Source organism: Rhinolophus sinicus, chromosome X (assembly GCF_036562045.2).
Source record: "Rhinolophus sinicus isolate RSC01 chromosome X, ASM3656204v1, whole genome shotgun sequence".
NCBI classification, from domain to species: domain Eukaryota; kingdom Metazoa; phylum Chordata; class Mammalia; order Chiroptera; family Rhinolophidae; genus Rhinolophus; species Rhinolophus sinicus.
In genome coordinates, this window is record NC_133768.1 from 32,604,276 (window position 1) to 32,631,572 (window position 27,297).

The 27,297-nt window shown below is 54.0% G+C and overlaps 1 protein-coding gene across 2 annotated transcripts in view; it reads right to left on the minus strand.

The window, feature by feature from the left end:
* The window catches only part of BCOR (BCL6 corepressor), a 113,620-nt gene that overhangs the window by 68,014 nt on the left and 18,309 nt on the right, over positions 1–27,297 (minus strand). The window contains exon 1 of one of the 2 annotated variants that reach the window (XM_074323206.1): positions 16,750–16,904. The exons of the other annotated variant lie outside the window; for it this stretch is intronic. The gene's annotated coding sequence lies outside the window, so the exon portion shown is untranslated. Of the gene's footprint in view, positions 1–16,749; positions 16,905–27,297 lie in introns of those variants that run through there. 2 annotated transcript variants of the gene reach the window in all.

Consider the following 27,297-nt stretch of genomic DNA (forward strand, 5'->3'; position numbering starts at 1 on the left):
GGGGATGGCTGTGTAGAGTCAGTAAGGGGGTTGCAGTCAGTTAAGTGCATTTTGGGGGGACGGTTTCTGCATATTCATCATCAGTTCATAATGGTGTCCAGAGATAGACCTAGCCTGACTGCGCTGCAGAGCCGAGGCTTTGGCAGTGGGTATTGGCTCTGTCAGCCTGTTGTTGGGCTGCCACCCCCGCTGTGTCCCTGAGCTGCACTGTGCAGCCATCCGAGCTGCCAATAGTGTGGCACTTGACTTCTCCCAACTCCATTCCATTTCTTCTTGTTTTCTACCCCCACTTTCTCATTTCTCCTGGGTTGGCTGTACCTGCAGCTGTGTCTTTCTTTCCTTCACTTCTCTGGCTCTGGAACTGTAGGGCCACAGCTTTGGAAGTGCGAGATGGAGAAGGGGACAGCTCCCTGGTGTGTGTGTGCGTGTGTGTGTGTGTGTGTGTGTGTGTGTGTAAGGGGGGCTGGGGAGCAGAAACGCTTCCCCTCTCTCAGCACCATGGTTCCACCAATCCATAGCAGATACAAGTTAGGTTCAATGTCAAAACTCCATGTCTTCGAGGGTGCCACGTGGTGAGGAAAGGCAGCTGTAGAATGGACTCATGGGTGGGGTAATAAGCACCAGAGAAGCTGTGCTAGGAGAAACCTGCTGAATCCCCACTGGGCTCTTTGTGACTTTGGGATTTGAGGCCTTGGGGGGAATTGTTGAGCTAGGAGCTTAAGAGGACCACGAAAACTCTGAAATCAATCCTATTCTACCAATGCTTATTAAGCACTCCCTATGTATACGTCAGGTGCTATAGGAACGAGTATGTGTGCTCAGAAGGGAGACTGCCCTGGAAGAGACACTCAGCCTCCTTGTGGGCAATGTCAGGTCAAACAGAAGATAGAGGGGTTTGCATGGGGGTGGAGGCATGGGGGTGGAGGCATGGGGGTGATAAAGGCAGGTGGGGCCAGCCTGGCTTGTCCTGTTCTGAGAGGGTACCCCACAGTCCACTCAAGGCCAGCTGAGCGAACGGGAAGACAGGTGGCAAAGGCAGGTGAGGTCCCTACAGCCTGCTGTGTGCCCAGTAATGGTGTGGTCCGGGCAGCTGCCCTGGGGAAGGTGTGTGTTTGCTGGAGAGTAAGTCTGGAGGGTTGAAGACCTAGAATTGGAGTTTTTCCTCACTGACCCCACAGTGTAATAAAATAGCAGAAATAGTAACACTTGCAGCTGGCATGTTTGAGTACTTACTATGGTCGGGCACTGTATAATCTTCCATAGTAAACATGGCCACAATTTCCTTGAAGCTCCTTCCACCAAGGGAGTGTGTTATGGCATGAATTGTGTCCCCTTCCCCCCCAAATCCATATGTTGAAGTCAACCCCTAGGTTGAAGTCCTACCTCATAATGTGGCTGTATATGGAGATAGGATCTTCAAAGAGGTAATTAAGTTAAACGGGTGTCATCAGGGTGGCCCCTAATCCTATGTCTGGTGTCCTTATAAGAGGAAATAAGGACACAGAGACACACACAGAAGAAAGACCATGTGAAGACCCAGGAAGAAAGTGGCCATCTACAAGTCAAGGGGAGAGGCCTCAGAAGAAACCAACCCTGAGGACACTTTGATTTCAGACTTCCAGCCTCGAACTATAAGGCAGTACATTTCTGTACTTTCTTATGGCAGCCCGAGCAAGCTAATACAAGGTGGAATCTGTGTCCCCTCCCCTAGAATCTGGGTTGGCCTGGTAACTTGCTCAGAACAACAGAATGTGGCAGAAGTGACACTGTAACTTCTGAGGCAAAGCCTTGTATAATAGCTCTCTGCTTCACCCTCTCAAGCAGTGCTGAAACTGCCACGTAAGGGAGCCAGTCTTGAGTGCTAGAGGATGCAAGGTGGCAGGGAGAAGAGCCGTAGTTCACTCCAGCCAAGAGCTGGCAACAACTGCAAAACTGTGCATGAGGCCATCTTGGGCCTGCCCTGCTGTCCTCTAGCTGACTGCAGCTGCAGGAGTGAGCTAGCCAACCCACCTAACAGCAACCAAGAAGAAACTATTGTTGTTCAAGCCATGTTTTAGGATGGTTTGTTACATAGCAATAACAAATTGATACACCTCATTGAAACATCCTGCAGAAAGGTTTCCATCCAAAAGTTTTAGAAGTATGTTTTTGTGAATATTGGGCAAAGCCATCCATTAAATGGGAAAAACGTTTACCTAGAATTATTTCTCCATTCAGGGCTTTCCAGCTACCTTTGGGTTGGCCCCCCACTGTGACTGAGCCTGCTCTTTCTAATTCTGGGGCACAGCATGGGGTACCTCCAAGGAGGGAAAGGAGGCAGGGAGCACTCTCCCTGAATGGTCAAGAGAGAAGATCTTCATGTCTTTATCTGCCCTCTAGAACAAGTGGCCACCTATACCAGTCAAATCCCCACATGTCAATCAAATACCTTCTGGATACACAGTTATAGAATCACTATGGAAAGAGGCACCATTTAGTAAGCACTCACTAAGTACAAAGTATATATTTAATACACTGGTCAAAAACAAGTCACTAGTCAATTATTACCCTCTTTTGTACATGAAGAAACTGAGGCTCAGAGGTTAAGTAGCTCGCTCTCCTAAGATCACAAAGCTCCTGGGTCTAGACTCCCAAACTGATGGTCTTTCCTCTACCCCAAGGTTTGACAATTAAGGGGGGGGGGGGTGATATAAGGAGAATGGAGATTTTTGCCCCAGTGAGGAGAAATTTGAGGAGCTGGTCATATAAAGGTAGGACCAAGCCTCAGTGGTGGGGCTGGAGCCAGGCCAGGTCTGTGAGAAGGCAGAACCTTGGGTGGGGCTGCCAGGAAATGCCTCGGGGAGGTGAACCAGTCTGAAGGGAGGGAGGGAGGCCTTGGGAGGCCTTGGGAGGCCTTGGGAGGCCTTGGGGAGGTGTGGGTCGGGGTGAGGGCAGAAGCAGCCAGATGTACAGAACCCACCCCTGGAGCAGGCTGTCCCTCCCTCACCTTCCCTCTGGCCTCCTGGCTTCTCAAGGACTCCACCCTTCCCAGCAACTCCCCAGGCACCCCTAGGCCTTTTCTCCCCTCCTGTTTATGCAAATCCCTGACAAGTGAAGAACACCCTGATTAAGGGCTGACTATGCTGGGCCCCTGCTGAGTGTTTATCAGTACCCCCTCATTTCATCCTCATGGAGACACTTTGAGGTGGGTACCTTGTTACCTCCATTTTTCAGATGGGGAAACTAAGGCACGGAGCTGTGAGAGGATGGGCAGCCTGCAGCATGGCCTTGCCTACTTACTCCGTGTAGGAGTCTTCCCTTAGCCTCCCCAGTCCTCCGAGACCTGCCCTGCCATACATTCCTGAGGTGCTCACATAGTATATCACTCACTTGGGCACGTGGGGTATGCTCCTTGCCTGGCACCATAGAGGTCTACGGACCATTTCTCACCCTCAGCACGGTGTCAAGAGCCCCAGACTGTGAGCTCTGGTAGCTAAACTGTTACATTCCTGTGTGGCTAGGAGCCTCACCCCACCCTACTCTGAATAACACAGTTGCCCAACGTGAGGCTAATGGTGGTGATGGGGAAGGTGAAAGAGCCCCAGAAGGAAAAGCAGGAGGACCAGAGACAGCAGCTTCTTTAGACTGCCAAACACAGGCCTCACTGCCTTTTTCCGGAATAAGTGTGAGAGAGAGGGGCAAATGGGCCCTCTTCTCAGAGAGAGCTCTCAAGCACCCCCTTCCCAAATGACAGCAAATTGTAGCAGACACATAATGGCGCCTCCCTGTTCTGTACTGCCTTCCCAAGGCAGCCTACTGTGCAAATCCCACCCACTCTGGCACCAACTGGAGTCCAGCCTCCCTTTGAATGCTGCCTCATCCTGAGGCAACCTATCCCCCACCTTCCCTTGGGAGCCCAGAAGTTGGTCTGAATGGTCTCCCTTTGATTTTTCCTCAGATCCCCGACTCTCTCCAGACCTGGGGTAAAGAAAACAAGGCCAGAGAAAGGACTCAGTCCTGAAAGTGAGGTGGAAGAGCCATGCCCACAAAAGCAGCGCTCCAACTGCCTTTTCTCCAGCGGCCATTCAGTTTATCATCCCAACACTTTGCCATGAGGGCCCCATACCAGGGTGTCCTGAATGTGTTGACATTGTGTCCTCACCTGGGTGTTCCCATTCGGAGCCCAAAGAGCTTCCAGGCATGTGGCAGGGTTGACATGGGGTGGCAGAAAATCATGGGAGACCTTGTGTACCCAACAACCTCCATTGGGAAATGAGAAGGTGCCCCACTGCTGCCCTGTACAAACTATCCAAAGGGACTAGAAATGACTACAAACTGAGAAAAATTCACTCCATCCCTACAGACATGACCAAATGCAACTAGAAGCCTGGCATCTGGCACTGACTTTGCCCTGTGAGGTCCCAGGCCTCATACTAAAGGGGAAGTTCACATTTGTCTAGCACTTCAAAGAAATCATCTCACTTAATCCTCAACAACCCAATGAGATACTGTGACAGTTTTAAACATGTCTGAGGGTTATAGAACACTCTTCCCACCAAGATGTGGGGTCAATGTCCCCATTCCTAGAAATCTGAGTGGTCTTGTGACCACTTTGAACACAACAGAAATGATCCTGTGAGATTTCTAAGGCTAAGTCAGAAAAAGGCCACGCAGCTTCCCCCTGGCTCTCCTGGGGCACCTATTCTAGGAGAAGTCCGAAACAAGTCAACTGCCATGCTGGGGAGTCACAGGTAGATACCCCAGTTGGCAGTCCAGCCAAGCTCCCAGAAAATGGCCAGCATCAACTGACAGCCAAGTGAGTGCTCCATCTTGGACATCCTTCAGATGGCTGCAGCCCCTGTTGACATTGAACTGAAAACCCAGGACAGAACCACCCGGCTGAGCCCTTCTCAGAATTCCTGACCCACAGAATTGTGAACAAAATAAAGCAGTTGTTTTAAGTGGAGAAGTAATTTGTTGGTAAATTACCAACAAATCTGGGGTAATTTGTTGCAACGAAACAGATCCATTGTGTTGTTTCCATGTCACAGAAGAGGAAACGAAGGCTCAGAGGGGTTGAGTGACTTGCCCATGGTCACACACCTCAGAAGTGGAAGAGCTGAGATGCAAACACAGCTTCTCTAAATCCAAAACATTATTTCACAGCCCCTTTTCACTGTGCCCCCTGATGTTTTCTCACTTCCTAGAAGAGAACATTCTTTTCAGACTAAACTAGTTTCCAAACCTGGCTGTGCCTCAGAGTCAGCTGTGGCGAGTGTTAAAGATAGAGATTGCCAGGCCCCACCCAGACCTATTGAGTCAGATTTTTCAGGCGTGGGGCCAGGATTCTGCATTCTATACTGACATCCCAGGTGACAATGAGACAGTCAGTGAGTGAACCAGCTAGAGGACCCTGCTGCTCAGCCAGGTTATTGCAGACAATTAGAAGGGACCAGCCAGCTTTTCTTTAAAATATACCCAGTGTCAGGAAATCACTCATGGTATGTGCTCATCTAATTAAATTTGGACTTTCCTGACCCTGACATCTGAGAAGTCTTTTCCAGCCCCACACAACTAAGTGACAGAACCTAATGGTAGCGTATCCGATCAATAGATCAATAAGTACGGCATGGGCAATGCTGTAGGCAAGGTGTGTGTTGACACCTTGCGAGGCTCTGTGGTCCCTGCCCATTAAGAACTTACAACTGAACACAGGAGATAAGGTATCACTCATTTCAGAGCAACTAAATGATAAGTTTTGTGGCTGTGACAATAATTACAAAGAAATAGACTTCAACCAGTAGTTTGGGAGTGGCTCCATGAAGGAGGTGTGCCTGGACCTGGGCATCAGGGTGAGAGCAAGGATGTCACTCCAGATGGGGACCCAGAAGGGCAGAGCAGGCAGGAGGGCATGGGTGGATACCAGGAAGCCTTGGGCTGCCCAGTGAGTATGCTTGTGGATTGTGAAAACCAGAGTAGGACCAGATGGTGGGGGAGGGGGAAGGGGGGGGCGTCTTGAAGCTGGATCCAAATTTTTATTTTTCTCAGTTTCCAAAAGCTACTGTCATTAAAGATCAAGGGCCAAATTTCAGATTTTCCTGAAAATGAAAAGAAAACCACAGGCTTTTATTTCCCAGGGTGTCAGCTAGCATTTTCCCCAGAAGACACGTGGGAGAATTTTTAAGGAAGGAAAATACTTTGTTTCTGCCCTTTAAGAGCTTGAAATCTAACAGGGTCCACCAGAATGCCTAAAAGGAAGAAAAGAAAATTTCAAGTGCTGGCAAGGAGCATTCTCATACTCGGCTGTGGAAATATAAATTGGCACAACCACTTTGGAAAACTTTGGCACTATCTATTAAAGCTGAACACAGGCCCAACCTATGGCCCGCAATTCAACTCATGGTTATACATACACACAGCAGGAATGTATCCATCTCTTTACCAGAAGGCATGTACACAAGTGTTCATAGCAGCAACATTAGTAATCGCCCCAAAGCAAAACTGCCCAAACGCCCATCAACAGTAGAATAAAATGTGGTGTATTCACACAGTGTGATACTACACAGCAGAGAATGAATGGGCTACATAGCACACAATATGCACGGATCTCATAAGCACAATGTGGACCAAAAGAAGCCAGTCACACAAATAGTTCACATTGTAGATTCCGTTTCTATAAAGTACCAAATCGGGCCACGCAAATCAATGCTATTAGAAGTTAGGATAGCAGTTTTCTTTGGGGCCACGGTACTAGGAAGGGGGCATGAGTTGATTTTCGGGGTGCTAGTGAGTATTGTTTCCTGATCTGGGTACTGGCTATATGGGTGTGTTCATCAAGCCCTACACTTACGATGTGTGCGCTTTTCTGTACAGCTATTTTGCTTCGGTAAAAAGTAAATCATCATCATCATCATCATCTAATGGGGAATGAAGGCAAAGCACAGAAAGGCCTCTGGGCGAGTTGTGAAGAGATTTACACTGAGAGTGACAAAGAAACAAAGCTGAGGGAAGTTCAAACATGGAGAAGTTCAAGATGGACCCAGTGAATCAAGTCAAGTCACCAGTGAAATCAGAGACGAAGTTGCAGTTTCAGGAATTGCCCAACGCACTCCATAGTGGCGGCAGGTCTAAGGGGTCCCCCTTCCAGTTCTAGGCTAGGATTAGTTCCAGAAGATAAATCACCTTGAACACCTTTGGAGACAGGAGCCAGAATTCTCCCAAATAAGAGATGGTCTAAATCCCCATGGGGCCCCACATTAAACGTTTGGCCCAGCGCTCCATTCTCTCTGCTTACAAGATGCTGCCACGTTTAATTTTTATATGGTAGATTCCTTTGATTGGAATCACTCTGGGCAAAGGTGATTAGAATCCATTAGCCACTGGAATCAATTGAACAGCAAGCTTTCCTTCCCAAAGGAAAGGGCCAGGTTCCAGAACTTGGCTGACTGCATAGCCCTGGAGGAATTCATGGAAGGGAGGCCAGATTTTAAATATCATCACTTTCTGAAGAGGCACTTATGGATCCCACCCACATTACCCAAGGACGGCATGAGAAAGGTAGAGTAGGACTAGGGGGTAAGGAGCTGCAAGAAAGAGCTGGAATCTTCGACCTACACCCTTATACAATGCATGAAAGGTATGTCCTAGACAGCCAATGAAACTAGCCATAGGTCTAGTTGGCAGTAGAGTGAGGGCCAGTGGTGACACCTCCTGGGTCCTATTCTAGATTTGTGTCAGTCCAAGACCTGCTCAGAGGCCAGCAAGGACACTTGCTGGGTCTGGGGTCTCCTCTGGTTTCTCCCACCTGCAACATCCCTGAATGGGAAGTCCATACAGGAAGAAAGGTCTCCATCATGGCCTTCTTCTCTCTCAGCATTGGGATGGCCTGTGGTCCATCTTCCCAGGTTTCCTGAAGTTGGTGGCCATGACCCCAGAAGCCTCTGGTCCCATAATAAACCACCTTAGGGATGCTAATGTGTAATTATTGCATGGATTTATTTAAAATAATCTAAAACAGAAGATTCCAGCGAAGGTGGTTTTATCATTTGATATATGTATTTGTATATATAAATGTCACAGCTAAATACATAGTTTTGGTTTGAACCATCTGTTTCAGATTGCATTACTGTTCCCAATTCTTCACCCTGCCCTATATCTATGCCCTTTGCCATGTGACTTTGCAATTCATCCAGCTAGAGGTGGAGTGTATCTCCCCATCCCATTCCATTGATGTCAGGCCACAGGACGTCTTTTGGCTAACGGAATGTAAGCAGAAGTAACAGCGTGAAAGTTCTAAGCCTAGGACTTAAGAGTCATTATGTTTCCACTCTACTCTCTTGCACTTTGCCATCACCATGAAAAGAACATGTCCCACCATTTGTCCACAGAGGATGAGAAACACATGGAGCAGACTGGACCCAACCCACACTTAGAGTCAAGCCCAGCTGAGCACAGACTACTACATCAACTAACCACAGGTGACCCACAACACATATGTGAGAAATAAATGCTTATTGATATAAGCTACTCAGTTTTGGGGTGGTTTGTTATACAGCCTTATTGTGGCAAGCACTGACTGATAACCACCTAAGCACTTTATTCCATCAACCCAAGACTCATGATGCACTATCTACCATTTAAAAGGATTTTCCATCTCTCTCCAACCCCTTACCCTTCTTAATTCTTCAAAGCATTTATTGCAACCTGAAATAGTGTGTGTGTGTACACACACACACCCCAGGGGTGCCACAAAAATGTATACACATGACTTGTATTCATCTTTTGTTATCGGTATATATTGAGTATTACAATTTTAATAGTTTTTCCTTTCTTAAAGTGTGTATACATTTTTTGGGCACCTTCTGTATATACATTATTACATAATATACATATATATATTATATATATGTGGCACATGTATTTATTCTCTTTCTATTTCCAGTAAAATGAAGTTTTATGATGGCTGAGACACTGTTTTGTCCTCTGCTATAAATGCCCAAAGCCTTGGTAGCTGCACGTAGTGGGTGTTAAATACTAATGTGTGGACTGAATGTATATAGTCCTTTAGATCTTTAGTTAATATGTCTCATCTAATTTATGTTCCTGTGTGTAGCTCGACACGTGGCGAAAGGCAAAGTTGGGGAAGAAGAAAACATTTTGTGGAGAAAAATCTGTAAACAGGAGACCTCCGCATGTTGTCCCTGATGAGGGATGACTTATTCTTCCTCAAGGAGCCACTCACAGTGGTTAGGGCCCTCAGAAACTACAGCAGGTCTCCAGAACTGTGACAAGTCAGCAGGTGACTTAGCCAGTGCCGTCCAGTGTAACTGCAACACAGCAAAATTTCTGTACCCTGTATCAGGGACTGTCCTCAACCTTAGGAGGTTTCTCCATGTGTCAGTTCACTGGGGGGAACTTCAAAGGGACTTATGTGGCTTCCAAGAACTGTCAGAACGTTTGACTCTCTGGCATCACGCCAGCATCACACGTTAATTAAATTATATGGCAGAAACACCACAATGTCAAGGTCAGATATTACAGCAGTCAAAACCTAACATTAGGAGCAGTATTTTATAGCACAGAGCAAAGTATACCTTTAAACAAATTTCTTTATCTTTCCTGTGTCCTCTCTTGCCTCTGGCTCTTAAAACATCCATTCTACCATTCCTGTGTGAAAAGCATTCCAGATTACTTTGTCTGGGGAGTTCATAAGACCCTCTCTAGCTTGTCAGACAGGCAGGCTCCTGGGACCACACCCACTTGCTCGTCTGACCCTCTACTCAAGCCTGAAAATGGCCTTTGTGAGCTTGGATCTCGCTGAGGGAGGACTATTCATTCCTGGCTCTGTCCCTAAAGTAAATGCTAGTTCTTTCTTCAAAGATGGTTCTATCAGCAGGACAGCAACTAACCAGGCTAGAAAATGGGAAGGAACAAAAAACTTTCCCTCCAAATGTCTTTTTAATAAGCACGGCTAGAAACTCTCCATGAGTGTGGAAACTATCCCCAGGAAGCCCCTGCCACTTAGATGCCACTCTGCCTCAGCTCTGAGCGGAGCTGAGGGCAGACAGTTCTCTCAGGCAGGGAAGGATTATGAAGCCACATTCCTGGTTTCCTCAGGCCTCTCTTGCGGTTACCAAAGAAAACTTGGAAGCCATGAACTCAGGGCCAAATGACTCACGTGCAATCACTAAAGCAAGGTTGATACCAAATGTATTTGTCTCCCTAGTACCTATAAAGGACCTTTCATATGCCAGGCACAATTTTAAGTGCTTTATGTCCATCAACTAATTTAATTCTCCCAACATTTTGGAATCTGTGGTATTATTACCCTCCATTTTATAGAGGGGCAAAGTGAGACACCGAGAGTCACTGCCTGAGGCCACATAGCTAGTCAAGTGGCAGAGCGAGGTTCCCAACCTGGGCAGTCTGACTCCACCCTACGAACTACTGTGCAGTCTTTGCTACTGAATGCACAACCTTTATTAAATGCCTACTGTGAACAAGGCACACTGATAAGGTGCTGGGGGCTGAGGGGAGGGAGTATGAACAAGGAACATATCTACGAGGGCAAAGTATTCTTAAGTAACATGTTAAGATAAAGTTAAATTAAATCAGATCTTGGAAGGGGTTTTGAATTCTTTCCAAGGGTAGGCATGTTGAATAAATATAGTACTTTCAAAAGTTAGCCTTCTTAACTGGGTGCTCAAGTACTGTCCTTTCGATTTTTTTGTGGGATTGGGAGTTTTCAAAATAAAAGAAATATGTATTTTTTGAGAAATCGCCTTAATAGACTATCTTGGGGAGGGTAAGCCAGAATCCAGCGACAGTGATTGGCCATAGAGAGGCAAACTGGGTGACTGAAGAAGGAGTTGGAGAGGCTTCCTCCTTGGCACTCCCTCTGATATCCTTAGAACGGTGTGCCACACGCAGGTGTTACTCATAACATCTGCCATTAATGTGATGTCTTCTGGGTGGAACCTCAAGAAAGAAAGCACAGAACTCCCAGTTCCCAAATCCCTATTCAGTAGTGAGCACTCAAGAGTTTGGGGGACTCTTTGGTTATCCAGTTGTAAGTGGAAAGTGGGCAGAAACACACCATCCGCCCTTTGGCTTGAAAAATATATGCCTGAGGAAGAAAGCGAGGGCGGCTGTTTCTCCTGGCTTTAGTTAATGTGAGCACATGGAGGTTCTCAGCCCTGTGGAGCTTATCTCTTTCCGTGAGACTAAATTCTATAAGGAGGGGCCCGGGGCCTGGTAGCCTGGGGTCTCCCCAGGCTGCAAGCACAGTGCCCAACAGACAAGGGGGCTGGATCAGATGCTTGTTCAATGAATGACTGAGCCGTAAAGGGCCATGTGGCCTGATACGCTCCGTAAAGGGCCATGTGGCCTGATACTCTCCGCATTATACGTGTGGTTACCTCTGGGGGCCTATGTCACACTTATCACAAGTTAGCAGTGCTTCTCTGTCTTGACACACAGAGAAGGTGATAATATCTTTATGGCACACACGGTAAACAGTGACCAAGTGTTAACAATTGCCCAACATGGCTGCTCAAGGCCTGAAGCTACCAGTCAGGGGACTTGGGCCACCCCCACACACACACACACCAGGCCACCCTGAGGGGCTGGCACACTGGCAACCCACTCAGTCTTAGGAAGCGCTGGGTTAAGTGACTGCAGGGGCCATTCTGGCTCTGCAACTAGTAACCTAAACAGGGAGAGGGGGACTTAGGGGCAGCAGGGCTTCCTGGGGCCTTGGCTGAGTACAAGGGTGTGCCTAGGACTGGGGGGCAGCACGGGCCTGAGTGGTGGGCTGGAAGGGCATGCTGCCAGCTAAGGCTGGCCCACAGCCAGGAAGTCTGACTGAACGTGGGCCAGCCCTGTTGGCCCACAGACTCTGTAAGCTGAACTGCTCCAGCGCTCCTTGGCCTCTTTGTTTTCACTTCCCCACAGCTCTCCCTTAGTGTTTAGGAATGTGCTTTGAAGGTTCCAGCATTTCGCCTCTGCTTAGGGAAACCAAGAGCAGAGGCTGGGCTGAGGCCAGATGGCTGCAGGGAGGGTACCTGTGATCACACTGCGAGTGCCCCAAGGGGCAGGTGGAATCTGGGGGGGCACAGAGCAGGGAGCAATGAAGCCAGCCCCCATTCTCTGCTGGGAGACTCCGTTTCCAGTGCTAAACCTTGGAGAGTCTTGGGTTTGTTTTGTTGAGGGAGGCAGTATTCCCTTACCAGCTCCCCCGGAGAGCCTGCATTTGTCCAGGAGCTTTGGGGATAAGCTACACTCTTCTGTTTGTCCAGGGCAAGAGAGAAGACTGCAATGAGTACTCAAGCTAGACAAGTGGCCTCCTCTATTCGCATTCGACTCATTTTCCTGGCTGGCCTTGAGAAACAGTCAAGCCCTCCAAAGAAAGTGGCACAAAGGGCCCTGGCCCACCCAGATGGCCTCTCTCGTACCTCCACCCCTGGGAGAACAGTCTCATGTCCAGGCTGCCCTCCTATAAACCTCACAGTGGGCTTTGTTTAAAAGCAGAACCCTGAAAGTGGTCGGCTTCCTCCTTCCCTTCTCCAGCTCTCTTACCCACTGTCCTTCATGGTCTTTTTTACCAGGCACAGAAGCACCTAGTCACCCCTGCTCAGTCCTTTGAGGGCTCATAGCACTGTGGCTTCATATGTCCGGCATAGTGCTTTGCACACAGCAAGTGCTTAATAAATGCTCAATGACTAAAACACGAGCCTTCTTCAGTGACCAAGAGCACCCTGGATCTTTCTCTAACCAGAAGTCACTTTCCTCCTTTGATTCGTTACTCAAAGTAGAGAGCTCTGGGTTTGGTCTTACTTATGCCACTAACTTGTCACCTTGAGCTAGTGTTCTCACCCTCTGAACCAATTTCCTCAGCTGGGTTAAATGGAGGCTCAATTAAAGCACTGGCAGCCGTTCTCCGAGATCTCTACACACTCCTGTATGCCAGCTGTCATTTTATCCCCAGGTCGGGCCATTTCAATCCTGCCCACACCCCGGTCTTAGTGAGGTCCCTGGCCTTCAGAGGAAGATCCTCTCCCTGCTTTTCCATGGTGTCTGTTTAGCTTCACAACACACCTGGTCCTTGGGCTCCTGACGCATCTGCTCCCTTCTGTCCTCACAGCCATTTATACAGCTCTGGCTCCTGCATGTGACGGGGCTGTGGCACATGAGCAATAACTCCAATGCCACAAGGGCACCTGAGACATTTTTCTGCAGCCACCATTGTCTGTTTGGAGCTCTGGTAGACCTCCCTCCTGCCTGGTGGTGACACAGGCCCTGTTTAGTTAAGTGTGCGCTGTGGGGTTTTTTCCTTCCTAATTTCCATTTCTCCTTGATTTCCGCAAGGGAGTTAATCTGCACTCAGGGGCTCGACTGCGGGTAAACAGAAAGTGCCATCAGAGGAATCCCTTCCTCCTCTCTTAGAAAAGTCACTTTCTCTGCCCAGGTAATGACAGCCTTTTCCTCCCAGCTGCCTCTCAGCCTCCTTATATTTAGTGCACGTTGCCCTGGATAGAGTTTAATTAGGCACCAATGCACCCAGGGGCAAAAAGTAAGGACCCCTCTCAGGTTGAACAAATGGGGCCCAGCCCCAGCGCAGGAGTCTGCAACCAACCTCTCCTGGCTGGTAAGTGATGGGCTGCCAGGAGGTAGAGGTTGTCCATTCTCAGCTAATGATTGCCTTAGGCATCAAATGATGGAAAATCCAGGAGGGCTGGCGAGCTGCAGGGCGCAGCCAGGGACAATTGTATGGACCAGTTTAACACAGCTGGGGGGAGGGCTGGCAGAAGGAATGCTGCGTGTGTGTGTGTGTGTGTGTGTGTGTGTGTGTGTGCACGCGCGTGAGTTTCCTGGTCTCTTCTCTCCCCTCCCCGCTTTCAGTTTTCTCTTCTGTTTCTAGCCCACGCGAGTTGAAATTAGAAAGGTCTTTGCATTCATTTATTTGTTTTAATAAGGACAGCATTTTTAAGCAGTATATTTGCAGCAATTGAGTGTTAAACTAAACACCAAGCCAACTAAATGTGTTAGGGGAAAATGAAAAGTCAGTTTACAAGAAACATATAATTAACACGTTCTTTGACTTTCCCTAAGCCTTTGTCTAGCTGAGGACAAGACAGGGGAACCATAATCAACTTTAATAAAATGAAATACAGTATCAAGGCAAAAGGGGAACAAAAAAGTTTGGAGTGGGAAACAATCCTCAAGAGGAGATTCTGGAGTTATAAATATATTTTTTAAAATGAATCTTTTGTTGCCTTATTTTTAATCAACAATTTTCTCCTTCCAACTACAAAGGCTCCAGAAGGCTCTAGTTTGTCCTGTACCTGTTAACAACGACTAAAGCTGAGACCTGGAGGGGGTAGGGGAGGGTTGTACAAGGACCCAGCAGGAGATACATGGGAGTTTCCGGAGGCTGATCTACACAGGCTAATGGAAATTACTATTGCACAACACCAGAGTCTTCACGTGGCCTGACTTCCAATAAACTGTTCCCCTCCTAACCCCTTGGAGAAAGTGAAATAAGACATTAGACTTTCAATAATCTCATATGGTGATGATCAATCAAAACCCAGAGGAGAAGGCCAATTTATAGAAATTGTATCTGCTTTACTGGGCGGCTGGAACCAGGGAGCTGAAAAGAACACTGAGCTCGCCTTTGATGTGTGAAGTTGCCTAAAAATGACAAATGCCAAAAAACATTGCCTGTATACATGGGGGCTTTTCAAAGGGAGAGGGTGCTCCTGAGAGGCCTGTGTCAGGCGGAGCACAGTAGGGACCTGCCTGCCAAAAGGAGTGCGCACATGTTTATGCCACATCAAAACTATTTATTTTTATATCTTTCAGCTATTTTAAGTTGGCATTTCCATCTTTCTTGTTTGTTTTATCGCCAATGAAGTTTATTTACTAAATTAACTTTTAATGGATCCTCTACTTTGTCCTTTAAAGTTGGCTTCTAGGACTTGGGCCTTTTTAGCCAGGACCCCTCTAGCCTTTGTGACCAGCTCTCACACACACTCCCATCCCAACCCTGGAGGTGAAGGGCTCAGCCTCGGTTAACTCCTTGCCTGCTGGTGTCTTTTCTCTGTAGCTACTAATCACCTCCTTTTGATCATTGCCAAGTTCTCAGGTTGAAGGAAGGAGAAAAGACCTCTTGACCATTCTGGCTGGCTTTCCACATGAGCCTGAAAATGTCGACAAATTTGAAACATCTGCCGGGCTGCTTTGGTCTGATTGCTAAAATATGCCGACCTCAAGCCCCCTACCCCCCGCCCCTTTTAATCTGTTTCATATTCACAAATTAAGCATTTAGTCTGGGTAATAAATCAGGGAGGTTTACGAGACTCACACGAGACAAACAAGCGAGTAAGGCGCAGCACAAGTCCCTGAAAGCCGAGTGCGCGGAGCTGCCAGGAGTCGGGAGCTCCACGCGCTCAAACGCGGACAGCAGCCTTGGCGCGCCCTGACACGCCGCCAGCACCCACAATTTGGCCAGTCCCCGAGTGGGCGGGCCGAAGGAGTGCAGGGGAACAGCCCCAGCCTGGACCCACACCGCCTCCAACCTTCCGCGCGAACCCGCAGCGCCCGGCCCGCCCCAGCTCTGGGCAACTCGGAGCCCCTGCCCCGCCAGGGAGGGGCCAATGGCAAAGGCGACAGCCTCACCCGCACACACCCTGTGGTGGGCCCATTAAGCCTCTCCCAGCCGTGAAGGCTGGAACCCCCTCCCCCACCTCTTCCATTCTGCTGAGCTCGGCCTTAAAGATCCTAGGCCCACACCGGCCAGAGAACCAAATGATCCCCCTCCACATCCACGTGTGACCTCCACTAAGTCTGGGTGCTAGGCACCCCCCCTCCCCATCTCTCTGTGTTGCCTACTCCCAGGTTTCGGTCACAGCAGCCACAAAGCTACTTTCAGATTCAGAAGGGGAGGGCGGTGGGGAGGGCTCTCCTTCAGAGTGGATCGAGGCATGGGGAGGAGAGCAAAGGCACAAACTGGGCCCAGGTTCCCGCTACGGAAATCCTAGCGCAGGCTTCAGCGACCACCCAAACTCAGGGGGCTTCAACCTGTGCATCTCCCGCCCTCCCCTGTGCGAGAAGTGGACCTGGACCAGGAGTCTCGGGCCAGGCCCAGCCTAGGACCTTGGGAAACCCCGAAGGGGAGAGTGGCTCTAGGTCACCTCGCCCAGGCCCCGGTCGCCCTGCCATGCTTAAGTTCCTTATCGGTTGGCGTTCTCGACGCTACGGTGGGACGCGGTGGCCGAGGCGGAGGGCGGGAAATCGGGAAGGCGGAACGCGCAGCCCACCCGGGACTGGGTGGGGGAAGGCACAGGTACAATTCCCCCACATTGCAACACAGTGAACACACATCGCCCTTCCTCGCTTCTCCTAGCACACATTCCGACTGCGAAAGCCATTACCGCCGGCGCGCGAGAGACTTTTTAAATATTTACAGCCCGCTCTCCGCACGGTAGCCTGATCCATTTTGTGGGCGCGGAGGCGGGGCGCGGGGCTCCTCTCCCGAGGAGGTGAGGAACCGGGGCGGGGGGCGCCAGCCGCCTCCCCCCGCCGCCCCCAGCGCTCCCCACCTTGTCCCCTCCGGGTGGAGAGGAGGCCGGAGACTGCGCGCAGCACGCCAGGGGCCCTGCCGGAGCCTGAGCAGGAGGGGGGTGGGGGTGGGGGGGGCAGCGTCCGGGAGGAGGGAGGGCTGGGAGGCTGATTTAAAGGTTCTCACCGGGAAGCGAGCAAGGCACAGACCTGAGAGCCGCGGCGCGGTGAAATCCAAGGAGCTCTCTTGGCGAGGAGGGGCTGTCAGAGGCCATTTATCTCTCGCCAGAGTGGAGGCTCGGCTCCCACACCGCCCGCGAGTAACAATGGCAGCGATCAGCAGCTCTGCACGCGCTCCAGTGCATGAATGGATTGCGGAAGATGCCTGCGCTCCTTTCGGCTCCGGCGGCTCTCCCAGCGCCCCCTCCCCGCCCGCCGCCCCCGCCCCCCGCCCGCCTACGGCCAGAGCGCGCGCCGTGCGCCTCGGGGTTCGCTAGTCCAGCCCCGCTGCGCGGTCAGTCTCACCCCGACTCCCGCCGCCCTGTGCCCCACCGCCGTTCCCAGGGCCTTGGCACCTTGCCACCGAGTGTCAGGGGCAGAAACTTGACACAAGCCTTCCCGACGCAGACACCCCAGCCAGTCCCCTCCTTCCTGCGCTCCCCCCGCGACAAGTTTACTTTCAAGGAGTTGGACAGGGTTTCCACCTCAAAGGCCGGCCTTATGCCGGCCCAGAGAGAGGGGGCAGTCTCGGAATACCCGGATACCTAGGGTGTACGCAGGCCCCTGGGCTGGCCCCAAACTCGAGCGCCTGAGCCCGGCGCCCCCTACTCCCCCTTTGTAGCGGCTCATCCACTGAGAGTCCCTGCAATCGGCACATGCACTCCGGGCACACACACACACCCCTGACCCACACGTCTGGCCAACTTTTGGGGCAGCGGCAGAACCATGTACTCAAATTCTCGGCGGATTACAGTCTGTACAGTTCAGAGAACGCCACAGGCGGCGCGAGGTTGGCCATAGAAGTGTTGCCCTTCAACTCTGCAAAGTAGGTCTCATAAAAGCAACCCCCCACCTCACCCCAGCTGCTGCCTAGGGCTGGGAGCAAGGGTAAACGCAGCGAGGGATGCTCAGAGCCCTGCTGGGTTTGCTAAACCAGAACCTGAGAGACGTTTCAGCCTCGGAGGTCATCGAGCCCCCCACACCCCATGTGTCAGCCTAGAGCGGGGGTCAGGAGGGGTGGGTACTCGTATTGATCCTAAGACAATGCTAAATCGCCGGCGGGAACAGGCCGAGCGAAGCCCGGGTGGAGGGAAGGCGGCCGCACGTGCGCAAATAGCGTAAAAAGCGTAAAAGCCGCGACGCTCTCGGAGAGGTAGAGCGCGACCCGCCGACCCAGGAGACTGGTGAGGGCAGGCTCTCGAGAAACTGGCAGCGAGACAAAGCAGGAGGAAAGAGACGGGGAGGCTCCGCGGCAGACCCAGAAAGGCAGGCAGCAGCAGACGCCCGGGCCCCGACGCGGAAGCGTGTGCAGATAGGCCCTGCCTGGCATACCCCGGTTCGGGCCCCTAGGGACAACGACGCAGATTCCAGGGGGGGCCTACTGCCAAAGCTGGTCCCTGTTGGGCCTCGGCCGGCTTGACGAGTCAGTTTGGGTCTCCCCCAGCAGATGGCGGGGTCCCTGGGGTGGTCTTAACCAATAGGGATCCCTCTGGTCTCCACCCCTCCCTGAGCCCTGGACAAAGGTAGTGGGTTAGAGGTGCACGGCCCGCGGAGAGCTCGTGTCTCCGATCTGCGGAGCCTCGGGCAACTGTTTATCTGACTTGGAAGAGTTGGAGGGCCGCCACCCTCCACCGAATTAACATTTGAGCTTCCCGACCGCGAGACGCTTACGGCACAGCCCACGCCCTGACTTTCCAACAATCAGGAATCGAGACTGGACTTCCCGCAAGGAGGAACAGTGCAATGTGGGAAGAGACCCCCCCCAGCCTCAGGTTCTCCGCCGCTGCCTCCCACCGCCCGCACACTGGGCCCAGCAGCAGCGCCCCCCTCTCACTGTTTCTCCCCCACCCCCCATCCCCCGGGCTCCGCAGCCCCGGGCAGCCACCGTGGAGCGCGCCTCTCTTCCCTGGAATGAAGCCGAGAGCTTTCCCGCGGCTCTCGGCTTTGCGCACACTCGCTGCACCCATCCCCACCGCGAGCGCGCGCGCGCACACACACACACACTCACTCACACTCGTTCTCGCCCTTCCTGTCTCCCTGCTGGGCGTCCTCGAAACCTGACTGCCTAGCTTGAGTGCGGAGTCCCGGCTGAGCGGGGAGCCTGGAAGACCGAGTGGAGGTGGCCAAGGGAGAGGATAGGGCCTGTAATGGAGGCGGGGTGGGGGGGGCTCATCATGCCTGAGAAAGAAAGAGGCCAGCCGGAGACAGCCCGCTGGAGAGGGAAAGTATAAAGAGAAAGCCAACACTAATCCCTCAGCTTGCCTATTTGGGGCCTGACAGTTTACAAAAGCCTTTCCCCTGAACATTATCTCATTTGCACCAGCCTCACCACCGGGCTGTGAGGGAGGTAGGGCAGATAGCATTACCCCCATTGGCAGAGGAGGGAAATGGGCCCAGAGAGGTTGAGAGGTCTGTACCAAAGTGGTAGAGCTAAGAGTGGTGGAGGAGGCCTGAGGCCTGGGGCTTCCTGCCCCCAAGTTCACTTTCCTGTTCAATAGTGTGGTGCGCGTTCCCCCACCCCCCGCAGATCTGTGTGGAGGGGAAGGGGATGGCCAGATAGGAATGAACAGTCCAGTTAGGGAAGTTCAGGAAGGAAGGACACAGCCCCACACCTCTTCCTTTATCCAGGTCTCACACAACAGCCCCTGCACTTTCCATAGCAGCCCGGGAACACTGTGCTGCCAACCCAGGGGTGAGTTGTCAGTGCCTGGCTGTGCCTTCTGCAGTGGCTATTCCAGAGGTCTTGTATCTTTGGGAGGCCGGGCTCTGCTTGTCTGCTCAGCTCTCCTCTCTGCCTGTCATCCCCGCCCCCAGCCTCGGCTGCAGGATGCCTTGCGTCCAACTGTGGTTTCCGGGCAATAAAACAACTATTAAAGTCTCAGGCACGGCTGGTGATTTGCATCACATCCTCTCGTGCATGGATTCAATATTTAATACACAATATTGAATACGGATATTAAAAATCAATAGCTGAGGACCCCTGGGGAGGCAGCACAGTGCGATCCTGCTTCGGGAACACAACCAGCTCCTCTAAAAAGACAGGGGTGGCAAGTTCAGCTAAGCTGAGCCCAGCACCAGGGGAAGTGAGGAGTAGTGGATGCCTCTCAGCTTCCTGATATGCTTAACTGCACCATTTCTAAGCCCAGCTAAAGGGAGGCCAAAGCAAGGATATGCCCCCAGGCTTTACTAGTTGGGGGGTGGGTAGGATTTATTTCCGGAACAAGCTACCAGGTGGATGGAGCTGCCTTTTTTGTTGTTGCAGTTTATACTTTGGTTTGATTCAGGTCTGGGTCCTACAGGCGAGCACCCAACTCTTCCCACCGTGATGGCTCCTTCCCCGGGCCTCAAGACATCCATCACCATAGGCCCCATGGGGAGCTCTTGGCATAAGCTTTCAGGGAGATGGAACAAGAATTCCAATGGCTCATAATATTCTTTGCACAGTAAAATGTGAATGCCTGATACCAGGCTCGGAGATACAGGGTCTTCTGAGGCACCACCAGCATTCAAGACAAACCCTCAGGCCAAGTGACCTGCCCAAGGGCCTGGCGATGGGTGGGTACTGATAGAGGGAAGGGAACCACTACTATATGAAGGAGGCTGGGACATTGAAGCACTCCTGCTCCAGAATGAGAATCCAGATTATCTGTTTAAAGAGCCAGGAGAAGAGCAAGCTCCCTGTATACAATTATCTTTCAGGCCTGAGGAGGAACACAAATTACTCTCTTCTTTATCAATACACTTTACCCTACACATAAACAAGGTTCTCACAGACTGGTCAGGTAGGGATGAAGGAGAATAAACATCGTTGAGAAGATTCTTTTTTTCCACTACAGAAAGAGAAGAGACACTCTTAGGTTATCTGATTGGATGGGCCTGGAGGCTTTTAGATGCCAAAGAACTAGGTGAACTTGACCTACAGAAGTACCATTCTAGACACCAAGTTACAATATTAATTTTACAGATTCCCTTTTTATCACAGCTTAACTCAATATGGATAGAGTTGGAAATTTTGCTCTGGTTATAAATAAATTGAGAGAACACCTCAGGAAAACCCCAAAGTGGCAATCTGGGCAAAAGAAGAGAATGAAAGAGGTGTTGGAAAATGACAGTTAATAAGCCAGTGGCCTTGCCTTTTGGTTCCCTAACCATCAAAGGGAGGGAAAAGGCACCTTTCTTAGAACCCTCACAGGAAAAGCTGACACTCTGGCTGCTACAGATCCTCTGGGTGGTGGTTCCAAGCCCCAGCCCTCTGGGAGTTTGTCTGTGTGTATTTATGCGTTTCTGGGCTGAGGGTGCAGCCACTTTTATAACATTGGGCCCTAGGCCTGTGAAACCCACTAGCAAAAGTTCTCCTCAGAGGAAAAGATGTTCTCAGGTGGATGTTGGATACAGAGCAACTGCTCCAGCAGCATCAGCAACGTCTCCTTGAGTCCTTCAGCACTACCAAACTGCCTTACTTCTACCTTGGCCATGGGGCCAGGCTCTGGGCCTCTTACAGACCCATGCAGGCCTGACAATTTGCACCTAGCCAGGACATGTGACTAGGGTATGAGATGACTGGCCAAGAGAGAAGAGAGGCTCAGCTGGGGGGACCCAAGGCCCAGAAGGGCCTCCTGGCACAACAAGCTTAGGGCTGACCCAGCCTGGGGGAGGTGAACCTCCAGAAACCACTGAGGCCTACACAACCATCCCCCCCCTAGGCCCACCTGGTACTTCAAACCTACAGGGAAAGTGGCCTGCCTTGTCCCATTTGGGTGGCTAGTCCCAAGGTGTAGTAGAGTGCTGCTATATTAAAGACCTACACATCAAATCCCAAATACCAAGAGGGAATGGGGACAGAGCAGGAGAGAGGAGGTATCCTTTCCCCTCCCACCACCCCACCCTTCAATAAGGTTTTCCTGGAAGGAACTGAAGTTGCTAGTGGAGTTGTTCCTGAAGCTTCTCGGGGACTGTCACTACCTCCTGAAGCAAGGCAGCGAGGACGATGGCTTTCTGTAGAGAGATCCCCTAGATAGTATTCACCACAAGGAGCCTCAGATTCTGGCGCGAAACCTCACAGTTCCGATAAGACGCTACCTTCTGTCCCAAGCACACCCCCCAAGCCTAAAAACAACCCCGAACTGCTGGGATGAACACTGAACCTGAGGCCAGGGTCAGCGGAGGGACGGTCTCCACTACCAACAAGTTGCTGGTCGAGTTAACAGCTGTGGGAGGGGGAGGGGAGCCGCAGGCAGCCACGACTGAACGGTTGCGATCTAGAAAATTCAACAAGAGGCCGCCGCGATGGTAGCGGCGGCGGCTCCAATTAGCTGAGCCAACTGGGAAAGCAGAGAGCAAGGCGGCGGCCCCGCCGATCGTGCCCGGGGCGAGCAGGCGGGAGGGGGCGCGGGGCCTCGGATCTGCCGGGGCGGCCCTCGCCCGGCCCCACCCGCGGGCTCTCGGAGCGCGCCTGGTGTTTACACACTGTCCTTCCGACACCGGATCAAGTTTCAGGCCGCGCTGGAGGCGCCGGGGGCCGGCCACAGGCCCGGGAGAGGGGAAGAGCTGGAGCGGGATCTAAGGCAGCGCTGCGCGGACAAGAAGGCCTGGCGCGCGTGGGCACAGCTAGTGCAGCGGACCCTGGGAGTGGGGCGAGGGGAAGCCCATCCGGCAGAGTAGGCAGGGGCAGGTGGGGCGCGATCTGGTGGGCGAAGCAAATCCGAGTCGCAAGAGTGGAGTGCTTTGCTCACCCCGACCAGAGAATTTACCCCTGGGAGAGGAAGGACTGTTCAGAACCTTAGCGCAACGTCTGCTCTGAGAGCCCCTTGTGAGCTCCGCCCCTCTTCCCCCCAGTGCCTTTGATATACTACCCGATCCAGGCCATTGATGGGGGGGGGGGCGGTCTGTGGGCTAGATGAGGAACGTGCGATTGGAGACCTCGAGCTTCCCTGCGCGCCCCGACCCCAGGGCTGCGGAGGCCTCCAGCGGAGTGCTTGCCACTGCACGCCTCCTCCGAGCTGGCAGCGCGCGGGTGCCCCACGCAGTCTGGCGGCGGCGGGTGAGCTCGCAGCAGCACAGGCACACCGTAAACAGCTGCGTGCGCGCCCTCCCCGCTCGGGCTGGGAACCTCACCCAAACACCCTGTCGCCTTCTCTCCTGCTCCCAGCTGAGGCTGGGGGGGGGGAGGAGGGCGCGGAGGGCGAGGCTTTTGTTGCTGAATCTGTGGAAAGAAAGCCCCCACCCCACCCCCAGGCCACCGGGGCCCGGGAGCGAGCGTTCTGAACCAGCAGGGGTGCGGGGTGCTGTGGGGAGGGGAAGGAGTAAGCGCCTGCCCCCTCCCCACTGAATGTCTGCTTTGTTCCGGAAAACAAGGGAAGCATTAGGCTGCTGCCCCCGGGGAAACACAAAACTTCTTTTTGAATCTCGGGAAGGGCGGTTGACTGCGCTACGGGGCTCCCGAGACAGACCGAGGAGGGGAAAAGCTGAGAGGGCGGGTGGAGGCAGGCAGACTCCGGACAGGGGACGACAAACAGTGGGGTAGAAAGCCGCTCAGGGTGACCCGGCGGGAGACCCGGGAACCCGACTCGGCGCGAAGGTGCCGCGCGAGTTCCAGCGAGCAGCCGGCCCAGCCAAGTGGCGCCGGCCCAGCCAGCGGCCGTGCCAGCTTCCTGCCCTGCCCAGGACCGCGGAGCAGTCGGGGACGCCGCCGCAAGCTGGCCGGGAATCGCAGGGCGGGTGGGGTGGGGGCGCGAAGCCACAAGTAAACCCAGACTAGAACTTTCTGCACCCCCACCCCACCCTCAGAGTGGGCCTGAACCCCGGGCCTGTGGGGCGTAGGCTCGGGGCGTTCAACCTTGGAGGAGAAAGGGGGCAAAGGCCCAGGGAGCTCCCCCGCGCGGAAGGTGGGGGGCAGTCTTTAAGTGTCTGGTCTCATTTGATGATCGCTAATCCGTTCAGCTCCCAGGCCGGCTGTGCCTTTCTGAGGGGGCGAGTCAGTTCTACCCAGGCTGGTAGGAGCGGGCAAGGGGGCGAGCGAAGGCAAACCTGGAGCTCGCTCTCTTTCCAGTTCCCTGTCCTCCCCCGGCCGCCACCCCTCATTCGCCCTTTCAGCACCTAAGGAAGGGGCTCTTGCCCCACCCCCGCGGGGCGCTCCCCTCCGCCTCGGAAGCTCAGACCGAGCGAGGGTTTTCCCCCTTCCCCCTGGGCTCGCTGGGTTTCTAACTTCCTCTAAACCTCCCTCCTCGCTCCGAAAAGCCCCGAGGAGAGGAGCCGAGAGGAAGCACGCCGCTAGTGTGCGAAATGAAGACCATGTGTGGGGACGGCGGCATCAGAGTGCAGCCGCCGGGTTGGGGGGGGGGGCGAAGGCCCCCGCGCGGCCCGAGGCTCGGGGCGACAGCAGCCAGCGCCTCTGCTTGGCATTGGGGACGCGGGACCGCGGCGAGAAGCGGCGAAGCGCCTGGTCTAGCCTCGTGGCCGGCAGCGGGGCGGGGGTGCGGGAGCTGCCGCGCCGTGGGGGGCGGGGGGCGGGAACGCTGCCCCGGCTTCCTGGGCCTCAGCTGCGGCCGAGGGCGCAAGAGCAGATCGTGTTCGGCGGCGGTGGCAGCCGCGGCGGTGGCGGCTCGGGCACGCCGCGCTCGCAGCTGAGAATCAACAAAGACAGGCGGCGGGTGAGCGGGGGAGGGGCGCAGCCGAGCGTTCGCTGGCTGCCGTGGAATAATAAAAAATAATTAATAATGATAATAAGAGAAAAATCCCCAGGCTTTCATGGCTCTGGGTTTCCGTGTGGCTGCAGTGGGAAGCGCGCTGTCCTTGAGGCGGACTCTCTCGCTTGGTCTGCCCGCCCCTCCCCCTTGCTCGCCCCCTCCCCTCCTCTGGAACCGGGAAGAGAAAGGTCTGCAGCTGACAAATATTATCCATTCTCCCCATCGATCGCGGAGTGTACAGATGTGAGCGCTTGATGTGCCCGCGGAGCGGCGGATCCTCCCTGCTCGCTCGCTCTCGCCCAGGCTCCGCTCGCCGCCCCCCTCCTCCCCCTTTGTTCTCCTCCCCTTTCCCTCTCTTTAAATAGATTTCAGGGCGCTGCCTGTTGGAGAGCAGCTGGCGATCTCTCCCGAGAGAGGGAACGAGCGCAGCCCGAGGTGCCCTGTCACCAGCCTCCCCTCCCCCACTTCGCCTTCTCCTTGTGGGCCCACCCCCCACCTTTCTCCAGTTTCCAAAACAGAAAACAGCCGGAACACCCACATCCATTGCACCGCTAGTCTTCCGGAGCCTTTGGACCCCTCACGTTGTCCGCGTGCTGTTCCCTATGTCGGTGTCCGTGCGGGAAAGGAAGGGGGCCAGGACATGCCGAAAGAGCCGAGGTTCGGGATATTTCCCCGGCAGCAGCAGGGGCGCAGCCCCGGTCACGCAGAGAGGGGACAGTTTACCCATTAGGGAAAGTCGGCCCTTTTATTCCATTTTTACAGATGGCAGATTAAGCCGGCAGCGTCCGGACTCAAAGGGGCCGACCGCTCGGCTAAGGGTTAACCCGTAGGCCGGTAATCGCGGGCACACACGCGCGTGGCGCGCCCTCCCTGCCCGCTGGAGCGCCCGCCACAGCCCGCAGTGCGCCCGAAGCTGAAGGGGGGGTTCGGGGGGAGGGGCGGGGCGGGCTTAACCAGGCCGCTCAACTGAGCCGAGGCCACCTCGCCGTCTGTCACTTAAATGATTGTCCTCCGCTCCGCTCGGTGCGGTCAGTAAGGGCTGTTAACAGGCAGTTGCAATCAGTTTCCGAAAGGTCAGCCAAGGTCCTCCGGCTCTCCCAGACGGAAGGCATTACGAAACTGCTTTTGTATCTGCAGGCACTTTAGAAAAAGACGCGAGGAGGGGCGCGCCGCAGCGCCGCGGTGCTGCGAGCCCTGGGAGAGGGCCTGGGGCCTGGGGCCTGGGGCGAGAGAGCTCGCCCCACCACCACCTCGGCGGCGGGGAAACCACCCGGCAAGTGACCCAGGCACTCCCGGTTTCGATGGGGAAGCAGGAAGGAAGCGGGGGGAGCAGGCGGCAAGGGAAAAAGGAATGGGAGGAAGTGGGAGAGGCGTCCTGGCTCCCCTCCTCGCCCGGCCCACGGCCCACGGCCCACAATGGGACCCGGACGGGGGCGGGCGGCCTTGGGTGCGGCAAGATCCCGCTCGGACTCTCAGGTCCTCCTGACGCCGGGAAGTGGGGCAGGAGGTGGTTGGTGGGGGGAGAAGAGAGACCCTTGCAGAGCAAGCGAGTCCCCGCGTGGTGTCTGAAGACGCTGCTGCTGCCGCCGCTAGAAGTCGTCCATCAGCAACCAGTCCAACCTGCCAGTGATAATGTGCGATCAACACCAAATCACCCCCGCCAGGCGCGATCCATCATCGCTGCGCGCCGCGGGCCCGCGTGAGGCTGACTCGGGGCTGGGGGCCGACGGGGGGGGGCTTGGAGCAGAAGGCGGTCGCCCAGTGTACTGGGAATCTCCGCGCACCTCGCTGCCACCACCCCCCCCCCCCCGGAGGCCTGCATCCTGACGTTCATAACTCCAAGTTCCCCAGTCGCAGAGCGCAGACCCGGTGGCTCCGAGTTCCCCGCGCAGGTCACTAAGGAGCCCGCGCGTCCTCCGCACCCTACTATGCGGTCACACCCCACAAAGCTGTCCCTTCTTCAGAGCTACCCTGCCTGTATCCCCCCTCCTCCAAGAAAGCCTGGCTGGCGGGAAATTAATATTTAATATCGTGAAATTGATTAAAGGGCTGGAAGCCGATGATGGGGTGGGGGGAAGGGTAGGGCCGTAATTAAAGATCTGAGAGTGGTGGCCGCTTCTCAACTGCCCCAGTCGCACGCGGCCTTTGTGAGGCCGAGGCGGGGTCGCTCGCAGCAGAGCCTGGCCGTCCCAGGACTGTGGCCCGAGGGCGGAGGACAGGGGCGGCACAGCGGGGGCGGGCATCCCGGAGGTGCCGGCGAGTAACCTTAGCGCACCTGGGGCTGCGCGGACGGAGAGCTGCGCCTCCCTTGCCCGCCTGTATTGTGGAGCACATCTCGGTCGCAGGAGCCTGAGGGTCGGTAGCTGAAGCTCCTCGCTGCCAGTTCGGCATAGAAGTGCCTTCCCCGCCCGGGGGACCCTTGAGGACGGTCTCGCCTGCGTCTCCAAGGTCCCCAGTCTAGCCTGACACTGGACCCAGCTCCAAGGCCGCCTCCCCAGACCCTGACCCGGGTTTTCCGGCCCTCCCACACAGCCCTTCGGAGTCAGGTCCACCCAGTTCAGTAACGGGGGGATCCTGAGGCCCAGGCTGCCCAAGCTCCCACCGGTTCTCTCCTGTCCAGGCCTCACCCCGGGTCGCTCACGGTCGGGGCAGCTTAACTTGTTCAGCTGCACTGCAGATGGGGCCTGCCGCTCGAGGCGGCGGTCTCCTAGGAGTCGTCACCGAACCAGCTCAGCCGGCCGCATGTCGTGCAGTTTATGGTTACTACGCCTCCCGGGAAGGGCAAGGGGGCTGAACCGGGCTGGATGGAGGTGGGTACACCTGGGCCACCCGACCTAGCGGTAGTAGAGGAATT